Consider the following 5,855-nt stretch of genomic DNA (forward strand, 5'->3'; position numbering starts at 1 on the left):
TGTAGGGTGCTGTCTTTTGGCTGGGATGTTAAACGGGTGTCCTGACTCTCTGAGGTCATTAAAGATCCCGTGGCTCTTATTGTAAGAGTAGGGGTATTAACCCTGGTGTCCTGGTTAAATTCACAATCTGACCTTCAAACCATCATGGTCACCTAATAATCCCCAGTTTACAATTGGCTCAATCATCCCCCTCCTCTCCCCTGTAACTATTCCCCAGGTCGTTGCTGCAAATGAGGATGTGTTCTCAGTCAACTTATCTGGAAAATGAAAAACAATTATTGTAAAGACTCCAATAATGTTTTCTTTATGAATGATTCCTTTGTCACATTTTATATTTAATTTTCACCCAAACCAATCCTTTCAACATCTCAAAATGTGTATCTCCAGTAATATAGACATTTTACATTTTAATGTAGGCAACATGTCTACCTTATACAGTATTTGGTCTGCTTGGCCTTCAATACAAAGGACGATGAAATAGATAAATGCATTATTTTTTAATGACATTGGGTAAAAATGAGGTATCCTCTTAAACAAAAGACTGAGGGGAAGTTTGAATCCCAGACCATTAGCACAGGACAATGCTGCTGTTGTTGAGGGTGCTCAGAAGGTTCTGTTTCTGGAGCGTGTGTTGATCAGTCCAAGCACAGAGAAAGCACTTGCTGCAGCCGTCACCAAAATGATGGCCCCAATGGCCCGTGTGGCCTGTGGACACAACAGAAAATAACAATTGTACCCGGTAAATACAATAACGCCTAATGTAACGTCATTCGATTATATGCGTATGGTGGTGGAGAGGACAATACCTTATTGACTATACCAGGGTATATTGATTGTAAGTAGTGATAAGGGCTAGAATGACCTTGTATACATTGGAAAAAAAGGAGAGAGTAATGCCCTATGTCCAAATTGTCACCTAGGCACTTCTGCATGTAGGTCTCAGAGGAATACATAAGTATACAGCAATATGGTGGAAACTCCACCTGCCCTGTAAGAATTGGGCATCAGGAGAGAGAGCGAGAGAGAGAGCGAGAGAGAGAGAGAGAGAGAGAGCGAGAGAGAGAGAGAGAGAGAGAGAGAGAGAGAGAGAGAGAGAGAGAGAGAGAGAGATACAGCGCATACACAGGAGGAAAGAGACAGGAAGAGTGAGAGAAAGAGATAAAGAAGGAGTAAAATACCTGCTCAGACACTCCCTCTCCGTAGCGCAACAAGGTGACAAAGTGCTCGCAGTTACTGCCCAACAGGTCATAAGACACCTCCTGGCCAATGAGAACTTAAGATCGCTGAATGATGTAATCGACGGGCAATAGAGTGTGGTGGTCGTGGTATTTGTTGTTGACCCGGTACGAGTCGTCTCCAACCACTTCCTTTAGAAGCTGCATTCGGACAACTGCCTTCAGACTGAACACAGACTTCACACTGGAGATGGCTGCAGCCTGACTCTCATCTACAGGAAGGAGACAATATTCAGGGGGCGTGAAGCATTAGCATTATTAAATTGCAGTTATTAGTGGTTGAAATTCAATCAAACTTGTGTTGATAAATGTGGAATTTATTGAATCCCACCCTTTGAAAATGCTGAATAAATTCACAAAGGGCTATACTCTTGATGTGAGATAAGTGTCATTTAATTCAAATGTTTTAATCAGATTGTGCATTGGAAGCGTTTACATTCTGAAGCATCAAGTACGACACATACAACACCAATAAAAAACATATACGACACACATACGACATACAGTACCAGTCAAAAGTTTGGATACTCTGCCTTGATGACATATATTTTGATTTGTTTAACACTTTTTTTGTTATTATATGATTCCATATGTGTTATTTCATTGTTTGGATGTGTTCAGTCTTATTCTACAATGTCGAAAACAGTAAAAATAAATAAAAACCCTTGAATGAGCAGGTGTGTCCAAACTTTTGACTGGTACTGTATGTGCACATGACAAATACACTTTTAAACCTGAGACTTGAAACACACATACGACATATTCTAACTCAAGTTAGGATTTAGTCTCATGTCTCAACACTGCTTTCACTGACCAACAGGTGTCAAATTGATGACGCAACCGTCTCCCAGGTACAGAGCCCTGTGCTGAAAGGCTGGTCTTAAGATCTCAATGAGGTCACCAGGCTGAGGGGGGTCAAGATGGTCAAGGTCATTAGTGGCCATCTATAGGGGGAGGAAGTAATCAACAATGTGGACATTGGCTGCATTTACAATCAATATACTATTATTTAGTATCTACACCAGTTGAAAGAGTTTACAATTTACACATTTACACTGACAACATGTGCATAAAACACAGCAGTGTCTGTCAATACTGCTACTGGTTTAAATGATAAATCAATCAAAACTGTATTTAGTGAGTGCACATTTATTTTTAGTTTTTTCGGCATCTGAAAATACTTTTCTTATGTATAGACTTTGTGTAGAGAATGGCAGTTGCACACTCTATGGTCAATTAATTTCAAACGAAGTCAGTCGTCAAGGGAATCAACTTGAAATTTTAAAATAATATAATTGGAATTGAAGAAAATGAAGGAAAATTGATGTACACATTTGGAACCCTATATGGTTCTATCTCCCAACCTGCCCCCATCTAGCTGAGCTATAAAGATAAAAAAGAATCATATATATTGTTATTTGTCACAGATGTAGGCTAACAGTGAAATGTTTACCTACAGGTCCTTTCTCAACAATGCTTTACCTAGAAGGTCAACAGGGTCATAGAAATAGAGTAGACACAGATATTGTATAGGCCTACATATTATTCATGCATTACAATAACAAATACAATTGTGAGGTGAAAATAACAAACTTTCAACACACATAATGATACTCACAGTAAAGGTTGTGTTTTTTTCTATCCATCCCACATCATGCTTCCACAAATTCTGAAAACAGAAACATTAATGAAACTACGTCACCCTTCCCTCGGTCATCCCTCCCTCCCTCCCTCCCTCCCTCCCTCCCTCCCTCCCTCCCTCCCTCCCTCCCTCCCTCCCTCCCTCCCTCCCTCCCTCCCTCTGTTTGAGATACCCTATAGTTCTCTTTGTGCTATTGACTGCATGCATGCTGTGCACTATAACTCCACTATACCCAAATGGAATTTCAATAACAACCATTCTCTGAAGGTTCAATCAATGAAAAGGAAAAGTGAGATAGACTATTTACTTGGATTTTTATGTTTTTTTTAATGGTAATATTATACTTTCAAGGTAGGAACACTAATTTCATAGAGCGAGTGTGCTGGAGAACAGGGTACAATGTAGAGAGCAAAGGTCACACACATATACAGACAATAAACACACACACACACGCACACACACACAGACAATACACACAAGCTATTGTGCCACACACAGTCACAATAGCACCTACATAATAGAGAAACGGACAGAAAAAGAGTTTGTCACGACTGAAAATAGACTTTGACATGGGAAAAGACCTATCTAAATGTGTAAAAGTCACAGTTCAATAACATAATTGTGACTCCATTAGAAAACTAGAGACAATAAAATCCAATAGAAAACATGTAAAGGGGAGATAGAAAATGTCCATTCATTTGTATTCTGCCACACAGAGAATAATCTCTTGAGTTCACCTGGCATGTGATGAAATCTCTATCATCCTGGGGGAGCTATGTATTAATTCATAATATCATTCATTAATAAGTCAAGTCTGAAGCTACAGTATGTGGTGGAAAATTACATGTTTTTTAAAACTAAATTATCAAACACATCAATATTTTAGTACTTCAACTTTAGCTACTTGACATATTTTTAATAGAGGTCCTATTTGCCAATAGTTTAAGTATGTGATTTAGTTAAGTATAGCTAAACTACTATTCAAATGAATACAAAGACTTGAGGCAATACTTACTCAAATACCAACACCTTTTTCTTCCTCTCCATTCTTTTTCTTCCTCTCCATCCATTGAAAGTCAAATGAGAAAAATAATTGAATCTAAATCCTTAAAATGGTCGGTTGTCTGAGCGAAAATCCAATTTATTCGGATTATAGTCACTCAGATTGCATGGCAAAAAAATTAAAGTGTTTCTTTTAAGGTCCTACAGGTAGGTAGTGTTTCATATATCGATTTTGACAAATGATGACAGTCACCGGGTTACCGCCATCCACAGGCCACTGATGCTAGAAGGCGATAACTTCGGCAGCAGCACTGACAGCGTTGATTCACGTCATTGCTATCTGGAATCATTGGGACGTCCATACCCTAAACCCTAACCTTAACCCCTATCCTTACCCATACCCCAACCAAACCATAACCATTCCTTAACCATAACCCGTACATTTACCATTGTAAACTTCAATGGGGTAGGGACGTCCCAATGATTCTGATTGCATGGACCGGACCGTTCATTCATGTATCAATTTGTAAAATGAAGAACGCCTTGATATTATGTAGTATTGATGACTGACTAGCCCTGCAGCACATCATCACTGGCATGGAAATGATTAACATAATTACAATTTGTGGCTTGATGATTAAAAGGTAAATAATTTTCGTGAGCCTTAAATATTTTTTTCTGTTATGCATTATCATGTCTGTTTTGAATAGGCTATAATGTAATTCCAATTGCCATTTTTTTCTTGAGTAAAACATGAATTCTTCAACAGAGGGCAGCATAGCCTACCTGCCTGTATTTGTTTTCTTTAGACTATGTCGTCAGTGATATTTAATCGGGCAAAACTTGATATAGGCTACAAAATGAAAGATGTTACCCATGGACATAAAGGCAATTAGTTTAACTATGGTCACACGTTATCTCATTTTCAAACATAGCCCATGGAAGTATTATTCACTGCAGTCATTTTCAACATTAAGGGGAACATATTCATATGGATACATTCCAGCCGTTTGTAGTCTTGGCTTTTATTGATCAGTTTAATATGATTGTTGTTGCACCATGCATACAAAGTCTATCGTACTGTAGTAGACATTTGTTTCCACGATTTCAGCTTTGCTAATTTAAGTTGATGAAAAAGAGGTGCAGCGCAAATTTGCTTTCAGTTTCCTTTTTATTGTCGGTTCATTGAAGCACAATTTCATTGAAACAGTTCTGCTTCCTCGGGCTTTAATCTTACAAAACCGGTCCTCTTTATGAATAGTCTCACCCAATGTGGTATTTTAACATTCTCTATGAGGAAACTAGTTATTGGACAAGATTCCTCATGACATAGCTAATTAACTATTCATAATCCAGTGAACCACATCTGGACAACATTTCATGTAGTCAGTGGTATTAGGCAAAACGTGATATTGTAGGCTACTAAATGACAGATTCAATGTTACCCAAGTTATCTTACTTTCGAACATAGCCCATAGAAGTTTTATTTTACTGTAATAGCCCACTGCAGTCATGTTTAAAATTCAGGTAAACATACTTGTATTGATACATTTCAGCCTTTTGTAGTTTTCTATGTTTTGTAACATGCTTCTATAAGCATTGTTAAAAGTCAAGGTGCAGATTGTTCTTCAATTTAACGAAAACAAACATATTCTGGCAGATTGTGTCAGATATAGTAACATTATTATCCACATTAGTCCATTGTCCCTACCAGTTTTAGCCAACTATTTGCAGCTGTTTGGTAATGACATTGACATACATATCTGGCAGCAACATATGTTCAACTTTGGTCCTGAGCTGTTGCAGACACCATCTTCTTAAATAAGAAGAACTCTTGACTCTAGGTTTTAATGCACTCAGTCAAAACTATTCTTGTGCCCTTGCCAAAGTTGAAGAGGGGGACACCAAGGAGTTGGTTGCATTCTTTGGCCATTGATAGGACGACTCGTGGTCACATGTCAACTCGTTGACATATA

General features: G+C 38.3%; 1 pseudogene; it reads right to left on the reverse strand.

Annotated features, from left to right (window-relative positions):
- Positions 1–482: 482 nt before the first annotated feature.
- Positions 483–4,268, reverse strand: LOC118400802 (phospholipase A and acyltransferase 1-like; annotated as a pseudogene).
- Positions 4,269–5,855: the final 1,587 nt, after the last annotated feature.

This window comes from Oncorhynchus keta, chromosome 22, assembly GCF_023373465.1.
Source record: "Oncorhynchus keta strain PuntledgeMale-10-30-2019 chromosome 22, Oket_V2, whole genome shotgun sequence".
Classification (NCBI taxonomy): domain Eukaryota; kingdom Metazoa; phylum Chordata; class Actinopteri; order Salmoniformes; family Salmonidae; genus Oncorhynchus; species Oncorhynchus keta.